Source organism: Pleurodeles waltl, chromosome 3_1, assembly GCF_031143425.1.
Source record: "Pleurodeles waltl isolate 20211129_DDA chromosome 3_1, aPleWal1.hap1.20221129, whole genome shotgun sequence".
NCBI lineage: Eukaryota > Metazoa > Chordata > Amphibia > Caudata > Salamandridae > Pleurodeles > Pleurodeles waltl.
In genome coordinates this window covers 487,636,551-487,654,324 of record NC_090440.1, presented here as the reverse complement: position 1 = coordinate 487,654,324, position 17,774 = coordinate 487,636,551, and positions in this window count along the sequence as shown.

Here is a 17,774-nt window from a genome sequence, read left to right as displayed (position 1 = left end):
TCAGCCGGCACTTAGGGAAACCTACCAAACCTGTGCATTTTTGAAAACTAGAGACCTAGGGGAATCCAAGATGGGGTGACTTGTGGGGCTCTGACCAAGTTCTGTTACCCAGAATCCTTTGCAAACCTCGAAATTTGGCAAAAAAAACACATGTTCCTCACATTTCTGTGGCAGAAAGTTCTGGAATCTGAGAGGAGCCACTAATTTCCTTTCACCCAGCGTTCACCCAAGTCTCCCAATAAAAATGATACCTCACTTGTGTGGGTAGGCCTAGCGCCCGCGACAGGAAATGCCCCAAAGCGCAACGTGGACACATCCAATTTTTTGAAAGAAAACAGAGGTGTTTTTTGCAAAGTGCCTACCTGTAGATTTTGGCCTCTAGCTCAGCCGGCACCTAGGGAAACCTACCAAACATGTGCATTTTTGAAAACTAGAGACCTAGGGAAATCCAAGATGAGGTGACTTGTGGGGCTCTGACCAGGTTCTGTTACCCAGAATCCTTTGCAAACCTCGAAATTTGGCAAAAAAAACACATGTTCCTCACATTTCTGTTGCAGAAAGTTCTGGAATCTGAGAGGAGCCACAAATTTCCTTTCACCCAGCGTTCCCCCAAGTCTCCCAAAAAAAATATACCTCACTTGTGTGGGTAGGCCTAGCGCCCGCGACAGGAAATGCCCCAAAGCGCAACGTGGACACATCCAATTTTTTGAAAGAAAACAGAGGTGTTTTTTGCAAAGTGCCTACCTGTAGATTTTGGCCTCTAGCTCAGACGGCACCTAGGGAAACCTACCAAACCTGTGCATTTTTGAAAACTAGAGACCTAGGGGAATCCAAGATGGGGTGACTTGTGGGGCTCTGACCAGGTTCTGTTACCCAGAATCCTTTGCAAACCTCGAAATTTTGCTAAAAAAACACATGTTCCTCACATTTCTGTTGCAGAAAGTTCTGGAATCTGAGAGGAGCCACAAATTTCCTTTCACCCAGCGTTCCCCCAAGTCTCCCAATAAAAATGTACCTCACTTGTGTGGGTAGGTCTTGTGCCCGCGACAGGAAATGCCCCAAAGCGCAACGTGGACACATCCAATTTTTTGAAAGAAAACAGAGGTGTTTTTTGCAAAGTGCCTACCTGTAGATTTTGGCCTCTAGCTCAGACGGCACCTAGGGAAACCTACCAAACCTGTGCATTTTTGAAAACTATAGACCAAGGGGAATCCAAGATGGGGTGACTTGTGGGGCTCTGACCAGGTTCTGTTACCCAGAATCCTTTGCAAACCTCAAAATTTGGCTAAAAAAACACATGTTCCTCACATTTGTGTGGCAGAAAGTTTTGGAATCTGAGAGGAGCCACTAATATCCTTCCACCCAGCGTTCCCCCAAGTCTCCCGATAAAAATGATACCTCACCTGTGTGGGTAGGCCTAGCGCCCGCGACAGGAAATGCCCCAAAGCGCAACGTGGACACATCCAATTTTTTGAAAGAAAACAGAGGTGTTTTTTGCAAAGTGCCTGCCTGTAGATTTTGGCCTCTAGCTCAGCCGGCACCTAGGGAAACCCACCAAACCTGTGCATTTTTGAAAACTAGAGAACTAGGGGAATCCAAGATGGGGTGACTTGTGGGGCTCTGACCAGGTTCTGTTACCCAGAATCCTTTGCAAACCTCGAAATTTGGCTAAAAAAACACATGTTCCTCACATTTCTGTGGCAGAAAGTTCTGGAATCTGAGAGGAGCCACAAATTTCCTTTCACCCAGCGTTACCCTAAGTCTCCCAATAAAAATGATACCTCACTTGTGTGGGTAGGCCTAGCACCCGCGACAGGAAATGCCCCAAAGCGCAACGTGGACTCATCCAATTTTTTGAAAGAAAACAGAGGTGTTTTTTGCAAAGTGCCTACCTGTAGATTTTGGCCACTAGCTCATCCGGCACCTAGGGAAACCTACCAAACCTGTGCATTTTTGAAAACTAGAGACCTAGGGGAATCCAAGATGGGTTGACTTGTGGGGCTCTGACCAGGTTCTGTTACCCAGAATCCTTTCCAAACCTCAAAATTTGGCTAAAAAAACACATGTTCCTCACATTTTTTTGGCAGAAAGTTCTGGAATCTGAGAGGAGCCACAAATTTCCTTCCACGCAGCGTTCCCCCAAGTCTCCCGATAAAAATGATACCTCACTTCTGTGGGTAGGCCTAGAGCCCGCGACAGGATATGCCCCAAAGCTCAACGTGGACACATCCAATTTTTTGAAAGAAAACAGAGGTGTTTTTTGCAAAGTGCCTACCTGTAGATTTTGGCCTCTAGCTCAGCCGGCACCTAGGGAAACCTACCAAACCTGTGCATTTTTTAAAACTAGAGACCTAGGGGAATCCAAGATGGGGTGACTTGTGGGGCTCTGACCAGGTTCTGTTACCCAGAATCCTTTGCAAACCTCACAATTTGGCTAAAAAAAACACATGTTCCTCACATTTCTGTGGCAGAAAGTTCTGGAATCTGAGAGGAGCCACAAATTTCCTTCCACCCAGCTTTCCCCCAAGTCTCTCGATAAAAATGATACCTCACTTGTGTGGGTTGGTCTAGCGCCCGCGACAGGAAATGCCCCAAAGCGCAACGTGGACCCTTTCTAATTTTTTAAAAGAAAACAGAGGTGTTTTTGCATAGTGCCTACCTGTAGATTTTGGCCTCTAGCTCAGCCGGCACCTAGGGAAACCAACCAAACCTGTGCATTTTTTAAAACTAGAGACGTAGGGGAATCCAAGATGGGGTGACTTGTGGGGCTCTGACCAGGTTCTGTTACCCAGAATCCTTTGCAAACCTCAAAATTTGGCTAAAAAAACACATGTTCCTCACATTTCTGTTGCAGAAAGTTCTGGAATCTGAGAGGAGCCACAAATTTCCTTTCACCCAGAGTTCCCCCAAGTCTCCCAATAAAAATGATACCTCACTTGTGTGGGTAGGCCTAGCGCCCGCGACAGGAAATGCCCCAAGCGCAACGTGGACACATCCAATTTTTTGAAAGAAAACAGAGGTGTTTTTTGCAAAGTGCCTACCTGTAGATTTTGGGCTCTAGCTCAGCCGGCACCTAGGGAAACCTACCAAACCTGTGCATTTTTGAAAACTAGAGACCTAGGGGAATCCAAGATGGGGTGACTTGTGGGGCTCTGACCAGGTTCTGTTACCCAGAATCCTTTGCAAACCTCAAAATGTGGCTAAAAAAACACATGTTCCTCACATTTAAGTGGCAGAAAGTTTTGGAATCTGAGAGGAGCCACAAATATCCTTCCACCCAGCGTTCCCCCAAGTCTCCCGATAAAAATGATACCTGACTTGTGTGGCTAGGCCTAGCGCCCGCGACAGGAAATGCCCCAAAGCGCAACATGGACACATCCAATTTTTTGAAAGAAAACAGAGGTGTTTTTTGCAAAGTGCCTACCTGTAGATTTTGGCCTCTAGCTCAGCCGGCACTTAGGGAAACCTACCAAACCTGTGCATTTTTTTAAACTAGAGACCTAGGGGAATCCAAGATGGGGTGACTTGTGGGGCTCTGACCAGGTTCTGTTACCCAGAATCCTTTGCAAACCTCGAAATTTGGCAAAAAAAACACATGTTCCTCACATTTCTGTGGCAGAAAGTTCTGGAATCTGAGAGGAGCCACAAATTTCCTTTCACCTAGCGTTCCCCCAAGTCTCCCAATAAAAATGATACCTCACTTGTGTGGGTAGGCCTAGCGCCCGCGACAGGAAATGCCCCAAAGCGCAACGTGGACACATCCAATTTTTTGAAAGAAAACAGAGGTGTTTTTTGCAAAGTGCCTACCTGTAGATTTTGGCCACTAGCTCAGCCGGCACCTAGGGAAACCTACCAAACCTTTGCATTTTTGAAAACTAGAGACCTAGGGGAATCCAAGATGGGGTGACTTGTGGGGCTCTGACCAGGTTCTGTTACCCAGAATCCTTTGCAAACCTCAAAATTTGGCTAAAAAAACACATGTTCCTCACATTTTTTTGGCAGAAAGTTCTGGAATCTGAGAGGAGCCACAAATTTCCTTCCACGCAGCGTTCCCCCAAGTCTCCCGATAAAAATGATACCTCACTTGTGTGGGTAGGCCTAGCGCCCGCGACAGGATATGCCCCAAAGCGCAACGTGGACACATCCAATTTTTTGAAAGAAAACAGAGGTGTTTTTTGCAAAGTTCCTACCTGTAGATTTTGGCCTCTAGCTCAGCCGGCACCTAGGGAAACCTACCAAACCTGTGCATTTTTGAAAACTAGAGACCTAGGGGATTCCAAGATGGGGTGACTTGTGGGGCTCTGACCAGGTTCTGTTACCCAGAATCCTTTGCAAACCTCGAAATTTTGCTAAAAAAACACATGTTCCTCACATTTCTGTTGCAGAAAGTTCTGGAATCTGAGAGGAGCCACAAATTTCCTTTCACCCAGCGTTCCCCCAAGTCTCCCAATAAAAATGATACCTCACTTGTGTGGGTAGGCCTAGCGCCCGCGACAGGAAATGCCCCAAAGCGCAACGTGGACACATCCAATTTTTTTAAAGAAAACAGAGGTGTTTTTTGCAAAGTGCCTACCTGTAGATTTTGGCCTCTAGCTCAGACGGCACCTAGGGAAACCTACCAAACCTGTGCATTTTTGAAAACTAGAGACCTAGGGGAATCCAAGATGGGGTGACTTGTGGGGCTCTGACCAGGTTCTGTTACCCAGAATCCTTTGCAAACCTCAAAATTTGGCTAAAAAAACACATGTTCCTCACATTTGTGTGGCAGAAAGTTTTGGAATCTGAGAGGAGCCACAAATATCCTTCCACCCAGCGTTCCCCCAAGTCTCCCGATAAAAATGATACCTCACCTGTGTGGGTAGGCCTAGCGCCCGCGACAGGAAATGCCCCAAAGCGAAACGTGGACACATCCAATTTTTTGAAAGAAAACAGAGGTGTTTTTTGCAAAGTGCCTACCTGTAGATTTTGGCCTCTAGCTCAGACGGCACCTAGGGAAACCTACCAAACCTGTGCATTTTTTAAAACTAGAGACCTAGGGGAATCCAAGATGGGTTGACTTGTGGGGCACTAACCAGATTCTGTTACCCAGAATCCTTTGCAAACCTCAAAATTTGGCTAAAAAAACACATGTTCCTCACATTTTTGTGGCAGAAAGTTCTGGAATCTGAGAGGAGACACAAATTTCCTTCCACGCAGCGTTCCCCCAAGCCTCCCGATAAAAATTATACCTCACTTGTGTGGGTAGGCCTAGCGCCCGCGACAGGAAATGCCCCAAAGCGCAACGTGGACACATCAAATTTTTTGAAAGAAAACAGAGGTGTTTTTTGCAAAGTGCCTACCTGTAGATTTTGGCCTCTAGCTCAGCAGGCACCTAAGGAAACCTACCAAACCTGTGCATTTTTGAAAACGAGAGACCTAGGGGAATCCAAGATGGGGTGACTTGTGGGGCTGTGACCATGTTCTGTTACCCAGAATCCTTTGCAAACCTCAAAATTTGGAGAAAAAAACACATGTTCCTCACATTGCTGTGGCAGAAAGTTCTGGAATCTGAGAGGAGCCACAAATTTCCTTTCACCCAGCGTTCCCCCAAGTCTCCCAATAAAAATGATACCTCACTTGTGTGGGTAGGCCTAGCGCCCGCGACAGGAAATGCCCCAAAGCGCAACGTGGACTCATCCAATTTTTTGAAAGAAAACAGAGGTGTTTTTTGCAAAGTGCCTACCTGTAGATTTTGGCCACTAGCTCATCCGGCACCTAGGGAAACCTACCAAACCTGTGCATTTTTGAAAACTAGAGACCTAGGGGAATCCAAGATGGGTTGACTTGTGGGGCTCTGACCAGGTTCTGTTACCCAGAATCCTTTCCAAACCTCAAAATTTGGCTAAAAAAACACATGTTCCTCACATTTTTTTGGCAGAAAGTTCTGGAATCTGAGAGGAGCCACAAATTTCCTTCCACGCAGCGTTCCCCCAAGTCTCCCGATAAAAATGATACCTCACTTCTGTGGGTAGGCCTAGAGCCCGCGACAGGATATGCCCCAAAGCTCAACGTGGACACATCCAATTTTTTGAAAGAAAACAGAGGTGTTTTTTGCAAAGTGCCTACCTGTAGATTTTGGCCTCTAGCTCAGCCGGCACCTAGGGAAACCTACCAAACCTGTGCATTTTTTAAAACTAGAGACCTAGGGGAATCCAAGATGGGGTGACTTGTGGGGCTCTGACCAGGTTCTGTTACCCAGAATCCTTTGCAAACCTCAAAATTTGGCTAAAAAAAACACATGTTCCTCACATTTCTGTGGCAGAAAGTTCTGGAATCTGAGAGGAGCCACAAATTTCCTTCCACCCAGCTTTCCCCCAAGTCTCTCGATAAAAATGATACCTCACTTGTGTGGGTTGGTCTAGCGCCCGCGACAGGAAATGCCCCAAAGCGCAACGTGGACCCTTTCTAATTTTTTAAAAGAAAACAGAGGTGTTTTTGCATAGTGCCTACCTGTAGATTTTGGCCTCTAGCTCAGCCGGCACCTAGGGAAACCTACCAAACCTGTGCATTTTTTAAAACTAGAGACGTAGGGGAATCCAAGATGGGGTGACTTGTGGGGCTCTGACCAGGTTCTGTTACCCAGAATCCTTTGCAAACCTCAAAATTTGGCTAAAAAAACACATGTTCCTCACATTTCTGTTGCAGAAAGTTCTGGAATCTGAGAGGAGCCACAAATTTCCTTTCACCCAGAGTTCCCCCAAGTCTCCCAATAAAAATGATACCTCACTTGTGTGGGTAGGCCTAGCGCCCGCGACAGGAAATGCCCCAAGCGCAACGTGGACACATCCAATTTTTTGAAAGAAAACAGAGGTGTTTTTTGCAAAGTGCCTACCTGTAGATTTTGGGCTCTAGCTCAGCCGGCACCTAGGGAAACCTACCAAACCTGTGCATTTTTGAAAACTAGAGACCTAGGGGAATCCAAGATGGGGTGACTTGTGGGGCTCTGACCAGGTTCTGTTACCCAGAATCCTTTGCAAACCTCAAAATGTGGCTAAAAAAACACATGTTCCTCACATTTAAGTGGCAGAAAGTTTTGGAATCTGAGAGGAGCCACAAATATCCTTCCACCCAGCGTTCCCCCAAGTCTCCCGATAAAAATGATACCTGACTTGTGTGGCTAGGCCTAGCGCCCGCGACAGGAAATGCCCCAAAGCGCAACATGGACACATCCAATTTTTTGAAAGAAAACAGAGGTGTTTTTTGCAAAGTGCCTACCTGTAGATTTTGGCCTCTAGCTCAGCCGGCACTTAGGGAAACCTACCAAACCTGTGCATTTTTTAAAACTAGAGACCTAGGGGAATCCAAGATGGGGTGACTTGTGGGGCTCTGACCAGATTCTGTTACCCAGAATCCTTTGCAAACCTCGAAATTTGGCAAAAAAAACACATGTTCCTCACATTTCTGTGGCAGAAAGTTCTGGAATCTGAGAGGAGCCACAAATTTCCTTTCACCTAGCGTTCCCCCAAGTCTCCCAATAAAAATGATACCTCACTTGTGTGGGTAGGCCTAGCGCCCGCGACAGGAAACGCCCCAAAGCGCAACGTGGACACATCCAATTTTTTGAAAGAAAACAGAGGTGTTTTTTGCAAAGTGCCTACCTGTAGATTTTGGCCTCTAGCTCAGCAGGCACCTAAGGAAACCTACCAAACCTGTGCATTTTTGAAAACGAGAGACCTAGGGGAATCCAAGATGGGGTGACTTGTGGGGCTCTGACCAGATTCTGTTACCCAGAATCCTTTGCAAACCTCGAAATTTGGCAAAAAAAACACATGTTCCTCACATTTCTGTGGCAGAAAGTTCTGGAATCTGAGAGGAGCCACAAATTTCCTTTCACCTAGCGTTCCCCCAAGTCTCCCAATAAAAATGATACCTCACTTGTGTGGGTAGGCCTAGCGCCCGCGACAGGAAATGCCCCAAAGCGCAACGTGGACACATCCAATTTTTTGAAAGAAAACAGAGGTGTTTTTTGCAAAGTGCCTACCTGTAGATTTTGGCCTCTAGCTCAGCAGGCACCTAAGGAAACCTACCAAACCTGTGCATTTTTGAAAACGAGAGACCTAGGGGAATCCAAGATGGGGTGACTTGTGGGGCTCTGACCAGATTCTGTTACCCAGAATCCTTTGCAAACCTCGAAATTTGGCAAAAAAAACACATGTTCCTCACATTTCTGTGGCAGAAAGTTCTGGAATCTGAGAGGAGCCACAAATTTCCTTTCACCTAGCGTTCCCCCAAGTCTCCCAATAAAAATGATACCTCACTTGTGTGGGTAGGCCTAGCGCCCGCGACAGGAAATGCCCCAAAGCGCAACGTGGACACATCCAATTTTTTGAAAGAAAACAGAGGTGTTTTTTGCAAAGTGCCTACCTGTAGATTTTGGCCTCTAGCTCAGCAGGCACCTAAGGAAACCTACCAAACCTGTGCATTTTTGAAAACGAGAGACCTAGGGGAATCCAAGATGGGGTGACTTGTGGGGCTGTGACCATGTTCTGTTACCCAGAATCCTTTGCAAACCTCAAAATTTGGAGAAAAAAACACATGTTCCTCACATTGCTGTGGCAGAAAGTTCTGGAATCTGAGAGGAGCCACAAATTTCCTTTCACCCAGCGTTCCCCCAAGTCTCCCAATAAAAATGATACCTCACTTGTGTGGGTAGGCCTAGCGCCCGCGACAGGAAATGCCCCAAAGCGCAACGTGGACTCATCCAATTTTTTGAAAGAAAACAGAGGTGTTTTTTGCAAAGTGCCTACCTGTAGATTTTGGCCACTAGCTCATCCGGCACCTAGGGAAACCTACCAAACCTGTGCATTTTTGAAAACTAGAGACCTAGGGGAATCCAAGATGGGTTGACTTGTGGGGCTCTGACCAGGTTCTGTTACCCAGAATCCTTTCCAAACCTCAAAATTTGGCTAAAAAAACACATGTTCCTCACATTTTTTTGGCAGAAAGTTCTGGAATCTGAGAGGAGCCACAAATTTCCTTCCACGCAGCGTTCCCCCAAGTCTCCCGATAAAAATGATACCTCACTTCTGTGGGTAGGCCTAGAGCCCGCGACAGGATATGCCCCAAAGCTCAACGTGGACACATCCAATTTTTTGAAAGAAAACAGAGGTGTTTTTTGCAAAGTGCCTACCTGTAGATTTTGGCCTCTAGCTCAGCCGGCACCTAGGGAAACCTACCAAACCTGTGCATTTTTTAAAACTAGAGACCTAGGGGAATCCAAGATGGGGTGACTTGTGGGGCTCTGACCAGGTTCTGTTACCCAGAATCCTTTGCAAACCTCAAAATTTGGCTAAAAAAAACACATGTTCCTCACATTTCTGTGGCAGAAAGTTCTGGAATCTGAGAGGAGCCACAAATTTCCTTCCACCCAGCTTTCCCCCAAGTCTCTCGATAAAAATGATACCTCACTTGTGTGGGTTGGTCTAGCGCCCGCGACAGGAAATGCCCCAAAGCGCAACGTGGACCCTTTCTAATTTTTTAAAAGAAAACAGAGGTGTTTTTGCATAGTGCCTACCTGTAGATTTTGGCCTCTAGCTCAGCCGGCACCTAGGGAAACCTACCAAACCTGTGCATTTTTTAAAACTAGAGACGTAGGGGAATCCAAGATGGGGTGACTTGTGGGGCTCTGACCAGGTTCTGTTACCCAGAATCCTTTGCAAACCTCAAAATTTGGCTAAAAAAACACATGTTCCTCACATTTCTGTTGCAGAAAGTTCTGGAATCTGAGAGGAGCCACAAATTTCCTTTCACCCAGAGTTCCCCCAAGTCTCCCAATAAAAATGATACCTCACTTGTGTGGGTAGGCCTAGCGCCCGCGACAGGAAATGCCCCAAGCGCAACGTGGACACATCCAATTTTTTGAAAGAAAACAGAGGTGTTTTTTGCAAAGTGCCTACCTGTAGATTTTGGGCTCTAGCTCAGCCGGCACCTAGGGAAACCTACCAAACCTGTGCATTTTTGAAAACTAGAGACCTAGGGGAATCCAAGATGGGGTGACTTGTGGGGCTCTGACCAGGTTCTGTTACCCAGAATCCTTTGCAAACCTCAAAATGTGGCTAAAAAAACACATGTTCCTCACATTTAAGTGGCAGAAAGTTTTGGAATCTGAGAGGAGCCACAAATATCCTTCCACCCAGCGTTCCCCCAAGTCTCCCGATAAAAATGATACCTGACTTGTGTGGCTAGGCCTAGCGCCCGCGACAGGAAATGCCCCAAAGCGCAACATGGACACATCCAATTTTTTGAAAGAAAACAGAGGTGTTTTTTGCAAAGTGCCTACCTGTAGATTTTGGCCTCTAGCTCAGCCGGCACTTAGGGAAACCTACCAAACCTGTGCATTTTTTAAAACTAGAGACCTAGGGGAATCCAAGATGGGGTGACTTGTGGGGCTCTGACCAGATTCTGTTACCCAGAATCCTTTGCAAACCTCGAAATTTGGCAAAAAAAACACATGTTCCTCACATTTCTGTGGCAGAAAGTTCTGGAATCTGAGAGGAGCCACAAATTTCCTTTCACCTAGCGTTCCCCCAAGTCTCCCAATAAAAATGATACCTCACTTGTGTGGGTAGGCCTAGCGCCCGCGACAGGAAACGCCCCAAAGCGCAACGTGGACACATCCAATTTTTTGAAAGAAAACAGAGGTGTTTTTTGCAAAGTGCCTACCTGTAGATTTTGGCCTCTAGCTCAGCAGGCACCTAAGGAAACCTACCAAACCTGTGCATTTTTGAAAACGAGAGACCTAGGGGAATCCAAGATGGGGTGACTTGTGGGGCTCTGACCAGATTCTGTTACCCAGAATCCTTTGCAAACCTCGAAATTTGGCAAAAAAAACACATGTTCCTCACATTTCTGTGGCAGAAAGTTCTGGAATCTGAGAGGAGCCACAAATTTCCTTTCACCTAGCGTTCCCCCAAGTCTCCCAATAAAAATGATACCTCACTTGTGTGGGTAGGCCTAGCGCCCGCGACAGGAAATGCCCCAAAGCGCAACGTGGACACATCCAATTTTTTGAAAGAAAACAGAGGTGTTTTTTGCAAAGTGCCTACCTGTAGATTTTGGCCTCTAGCTCAGCAGGCACCTAAGGAAACCTACCAAACCTGTGCATTTTTGAAAACGAGAGACCTAGGGGAATCCAAGATGGGGTGACTTGTGGGGCTCTGACCAGATTCTGTTACCCAGAATCCTTTGCAAACCTCGAAATTTGGCAAAAAAAACACATGTTCCTCACATTTCTGTGGCAGAAAGTTCTGGAATCTGAGAGGAGCCACAAATTTCCTTTCACCTAGCGTTCCCCCAAGTCTCCCAATAAAAATGATACCTCACTTGTGTGGGTAGGCCTAGCGCCCGCGACAGGAAATGCCCCAAAGCGCAACGTGGACACATCCAATTTTTTGAAAGAAAACAGAGGTGTTTTTTGCAAAGTGCCTACCTGTAGATTTTGGCCTCTAGCTCAGCAGGCACCTAAGGAAACCTACCAAACCTGTGCATTTTTGAAAACGAGAGACCTAGGGGAATCCAAGATGGGGTGACTTGTGGGGCTGTGACCATGTTCTGTTACCCAGAATCCTTTGCAAACCTCAAAATTTGGAGAAAAAAACACATGTTCCTCACATTGCTGTGGCAGAAAGTTCTGGAATCTGAGAGGAGCCACAAATTTCCTTTCACCCAGCGTTCCCCCAAGTCTCCCAATAAAAATGATACCTCACTTGTGTGGGTAGGCCTAGCGCCCGCGACAGGAAATGCCCCAAAGCGCAACGTGGACTCATCCAATTTTTTGAAAGAAAACAGAGGTGTTTTTTGCAAAGTGCCTACCTGTAGATTTTGGCCACTAGCTCATCCGGCACCTAGGGAAACCTACCAAACCTGTGCATTTTTGAAAACTAGAGACCTAGGGGAATCCAAGATGGGTTGACTTGTGGGGCTCTGACCAGGTTCTGTTACCCAGAATCCTTTCCAAACCTCAAAATTTGGCTAAAAAAACACATGTTCCTCACATTTTTTTGGCAGAAAGTTCTGGAATCTGAGAGGAGCCACAAATTTCCTTCCACGCAGCGTTCCCCCAAGTCTCCCGATAAAAATGATACCTCACTTCTGTGGGTAGGCCTAGAGCCCGCGACAGGATATGCCCCAAAGCTCAACGTGGACACATCCAATTTTTTGAAAGAAAACAGAGGTGTTTTTTGCAAAGTGCCTACCTGTAGATTTTGGCCTCTAGCTCAGCCGGCACCTAGGGAAACCTACCAAACCTGTGCATTTTTTAAAACTAGAGACCTAGGGGAATCCAAGATGGGGTGACTTGTGGGGCTCTGACCAGGTTCTGTTACCCAGAATCCTTTGCAAACCTCAAAATTTGGCTAAAAAAAACACATGTTCCTCACATTTCTGTGGCAGAAAGTTCTGGAATCTGAGAGGAGCCACAAATTTCCTTCCACCCAGCTTTCCCCCAAGTCTCTCGATAAAAATGATACCTCACTTGTGTGGGTTGGTCTAGCGCCCGCGACAGGAAATGCCCCAAAGCGCAACGTGGACCCTTTCTAATTTTTTAAAAGAAAACAGAGGTGTTTTTGCATAGTGCCTACCTGTAGATTTTGGCCTCTAGCTCAGCCGGCACCTAGGGAAACCTACCAAACCTGTGCATTTTTTAAAACTAGAGACGTAGGGGAATCCAAGATGGGGTGACTTGTGGGGCTCTGACCAGGTTCTGTTACCCAGAATCCTTTGCAAACCTCAAAATTTGGCTAAAAAAACACATGTTCCTCACATTTCTGTTGCAGAAAGTTCTGGAATCTGAGAGGAGCCACAAATTTCCTTTCACCCAGAGTTCCCCCAAGTCTCCCAATAAAAATGATACCTCACTTGTGTGGGTAGGCCTAGCGCCCGCGACAGGAAATGCCCCAAGCGCAACGTGGACACATCCAATTTTTTGAAAGAAAACAGAGGTGTTTTTTGCAAAGTGCCTACCTGTAGATTTTGGGCTCTAGCTCAGCCGGCACCTAGGGAAACCTACCAAACCTGTGCATTTTTGAAAACTAGAGACCTAGGGGAATCCAAGATGGGGTGACTTGTGGGGCTCTGACCAGGTTCTGTTACCCAGAATCCTTTGCAAACCTCAAAATGTGGCTAAAAAAACACATGTTCCTCACATTTAAGTGGCAGAAAGTTTTGGAATCTGAGAGGAGCCACAAATATCCTTCCACCCAGCGTTCCCCCAAGTCTCCCGATAAAAATGATACCTGACTTGTGTGGCTAGGCCTAGCGCCCGCGACAGGAAATGCCCCAAAGCGCAACATGGACACATCCAATTTTTTGAAAGAAAACAGAGGTGTTTTTTGCAAAGTGCCTACCTGTAGATTTTGGCCTCTAGCTCAGCCGGCACTTAGGGAAACCTACCAAACCTGTGCATTTTTTAAAACTAGAGACCTAGGGGAATCCAAGATGGGGTGACTTGTGGGGCTCTGACCAGATTCTGTTACCCAGAATCCTTTGCAAACCTCGAAATTTGGCAAAAAAAACACATGTTCCTCACATTTCTGTGGCAGAAAGTTCTGGAATCTGAGAGGAGCCACAAATTTCCTTTCACCTAGCGTTCCCCCAAGTCTCCCAATAAAAATGATACCTCACTTGTGTGGGTAGGCCTAGCGCCCGCGACAGGAAATGCCCCAAAGCGCAACGTGGACACATCCAATTTTTTTAAAGAAAACAGAGGTGTTTTTTGCAAAGTGCCTACCTGTAGATTTTGGCCACTAGCTCAGCCGGCACCTAGGGAAACCTACCAAACCTGTGCATTTTTGAAAACTAGAGACCTAGGGGAATCCAAGATGGGGTGACTTGTGGGGCTCTGACCAGGTTCTGTTACCCAGAATCCTTTGCAAACCTCAAAATTTGGCTAAAAAAACACATGTTCCTCACATTTTTTTGGCAGAAAGTTCTGGAATCTGAGAGGAGCCACAAATTTCCTTCCACGCAGCGTTCCCCCAAGTCTCCCGATAAAAATGATACCTCACTTGTGTGGGTAGGCCTAGCGCCCGCGACAGGATATGCCCCAAAGCGCAACGTGGACACATCCAATTTTTTGAAAGAAAACAGAGGTGTTTTTTGCAAAGTTCCTACCTGTAGATTTTGGCCTCTAGCTCAGCCGGCACCTAGGGAAACCTACCAAACCTGTGCATTTTTGAAAACTAGAGACCTAGGGGATTCCAAGATGGGGTGACTTGTGGGGCTCTGACCAGGTTCTGTTACCCAGAATCCTTTGCAAACCTCGAAATTTTGCTAAAAAAACACATGTTCCTCACATTTCTGTTGCAGAAAGTTCTGGAATCTGAGAGGAGCCACAAATTTCCTTTCACCCAGCGTTCCCCCAAGTCTCCCAATAAAAATGATACCTCACTTGTGTGGGTAGGCCTAGCGCCCGCGACAGGAAATGCCCCAAAGCGCAACGTGGACACATCCAATTTTTTTAAAGAAAACAGAGGTGTTTTTTGCAAAGTGCCTACCTGTAGATTTTGGCCTCTAGCTCAGACGGCACCTAGGGAAACCTACCAAACCTGTGCATTTTTGAAAACTAGAGACCTAGGGGAATCCAAGATGGGGTGACTTGTGGGGCTCTGACCAGGTTCTGTTACCCAGAATCCTTTGCAAACCTCAAAATTTGGCTAAAAAAACACATGTTCCTCACATTTGTGTGGCAGAAAGTTTTGGAATCTGAGAGGAGCCACAAATATCCTTCCACCCAGCGTTCCCCCAAGTCTCCCGATAAAAATGATACCTCACCTGTGTGGGTAGGCCTAGCGCCCGCGACAGGAAATGCCCCAAAGCGAAACGTGGACACATCCAATTTTTTGAAAGAAAACAGAGGTGTTTTTTGCAAAGTGCCTACCTGTAGATTTTGGCCTCTAGCTCAGACGGCACCTAGGGAAACCTACCAAACCTGTGCATTTTTGAAAACTAGAGACCTAGGGGAATCCAAGATGGGGTGACTTGTGGGGCTCTGACCAGGTTCTGTTACCCAGAATCCTTTGCAAACCTCAAAATTTGGCTAAAAAAACACATGTTCCTCACATTTGTGTGGCAGAAAGTTTTGGAATCTGAGAGGAGCCACTAATATCCTTCCACCCAGCGTTCCCCCAAGTCTCCCGATAAAAATGATACCTCACCTGTGTGGGTAGGCCTAGCGCCCGCGACAGGAAATGCCCCAAAGCGCAACGTGGACACATCCAATTTTTTGAAAGAAAACAGAGGTGTTTTTTGCAAAGTGCCTGCCTGTAGATTTTGGCCTCTAGCTCAGCCGGCACCTAGGGAAACCCACCAAACCTGTTCATTTTTGAAAACTAGAGAACTAGGGGAATCCAAGATGGGGTGACTTGTGGGGCTCTGACCAGGTTCTGTTACCCAGAATCCTTTGCAAACCTCGAAATTTGGCTAAAAAAACACATGTTCCTCACATTTCTGTGGCAGAAAGTTCTGGAATCTGAGAGGAGCCACAAATTTCCTTTCACCCAGCGTTACCCTAAGTCTCCCAATAAAAATGATACCTCACTTGTGTGGGTAGGCCTAGCGCCCGCGACAGGAAATGCCCCAAAGCGCAACGTGGACTCATCCAATTTTTTGAAAGAAAACAGAGGTGTTTTTTGCAAAGTGCCTACCTGTAGATTTTGGCCACTAGCTCATCCGGCACCTAGGGAAACCTACCAAACCTGTGCATTTTTGAAAACTAGAGACCTAGGGGAATCCAAGATGGGGTGACTTGTGGGGCTCTGACCAGGTTCTGTTACCCAGAATCCTTTCCAAACCTCAAAATTTGGCTAAAAAAACACATGTTCCTCACATTTTTTTGGCAGAAAGTTCTGGAATCTGAGAGGAGCCACAAATTTCCTTCCACGCAGCGTTCCCCCAAGTCTCCCGATAAAAATGATACCTCACTTCTGTGGGTAGGCCTAGAGCCCGCGACAGGATATGCCCCAAAGCTCAACGTGGACACATCCAATTTTTTGAAAGAAAACAGAGGTGTTTTTTGCAAAGTGCCTACCTGTAGATTTTGGCCTCTAGCTCAGCCGGCACCTAGGGAAACCTACCAAACCTGTGCATTTTTTAAAACTAGAGACCTAGGGGAATCCAAGATGGGGTGACTTGTGGGGCTCTGACCAGGTTCTGTTACCCAGAATCCTTTGCAAACCTCAAAATTTGGCTAAAAAAAACACATGTTCCTCACATTTCTGTGGCAGAAAGTTCTGGAATCTGAGAGGAGCCACAAATTTCCTTCCACCCAGCTTTCCCCCAAGTCTCTCGATAAAAATGATACCTCACTTGTGTGGGTTGGTCTAGCGCCCGCGACAGGAAATGCCCCAAAGCGCAACGTGGACCCTTTCTAATTTTTTAAAAGAAAACAGAGGTGTTTTTGCATAGTGCCTACCTGTAGATTTTGGCCTCTAGCTCAGCCGGCACCTAGGGAAACCTACCAAACCTGTGCATTTTTTAAAACTAGAGACGTAGGGGAATCCAAGATGGGGTGACTTGTGGGGCTCTGACCAGGTTCTGTTACCCAGAATCCTTTGCAAACCTCAAAATTTGGCTAAAAAAACACATGTTCCTCACATTTTTGTGGCAGAAAGTTCTGGAATGTGAGAGGAGCCACAAATTTCCTTGGACGCAGCGTTCCCCCAAGTCTCCCGATAAAAATGATACCTCACTTGTGTGGGTAGGCCTAGCGCCCGCGACAGGAAATGCCCCAAAGCGCAACGTGGACACATCCAATTTTTTTAAAGAAAACAGAGGTGTTTTTTGCAAAGTGCCTACCTGTAGATTTTGGCCTCTAGCTCAGCCGGCACCTAGGGAAACCTACCAAACATGTGTATTTTTGAAAACTAGAGACCTAGGGAAATCCAAGATGAGGTGAGTTGTGGGGCTCTGACCAGGTTCTGTTACCCAGAATCCTTTGCAAACCTCAAAATTTGGCTAAAAAAACACATGTTCCTCACATTTTTGTGGCAGAAAGTTCTGGAATGTGAGAGGAGCCACAAATTTCCTTCGACGCAGCGTTCCCCCAAGTCTCCCGATAAAAATGATACCTCACTTGTGTGGCTAGGCCTAGCGCCCGCGACAGGAAATGCCCCAAAGCGCAACATGGACACATCCAATTTTTTGAAAGAAAACAGAGGTGTTTTTTGCAAAGTGCCTACCTGTAGATTTTGGCCTCTAGCTCAGCCGGCACTTAGGGAAACCTACCAAACCTGTGCATTTTTTAAAACTAGAGACCTAGGGGAATCCAAGATGGGGTGACTTGTGGGGCTCTGACCAGGTTCTGTTACCCAGAATCCTTTGCAAACCTCGAAATTTGGCAAAAAAAACACATGTTCCTCACATTTCTGTGGCAGAAAGTTCTGGAATCTGAGAGGAGCCACAAATTTCCTTTCACCTAGCGTTCCCCCAAGTCTCCCAATAAAAATGATACCTCACTTGTGTGGGTAGGCCTAGCGCCCGCGACAGGAAATGCCCCAAAGCGCAACGTGGACACATCCAATTTTTTGAAAGAAAACAGAGGTGTTTTTTGCAAAGTGCCTACCTGTAGATTTTGGCCACTAGCTCAGCCGGCACCTAGGGAAACCTACCAAACCTGTGCATTTTTGAAAACTAGAGACCTAGGGGAATCCAAGATGGGGTGACTTGTGGGGCTCTGACCAGGTTCTGTTACCCAGAATCCTTTGCAAACCTCAAAATTTGGCTAAAAAAACACATGTTCC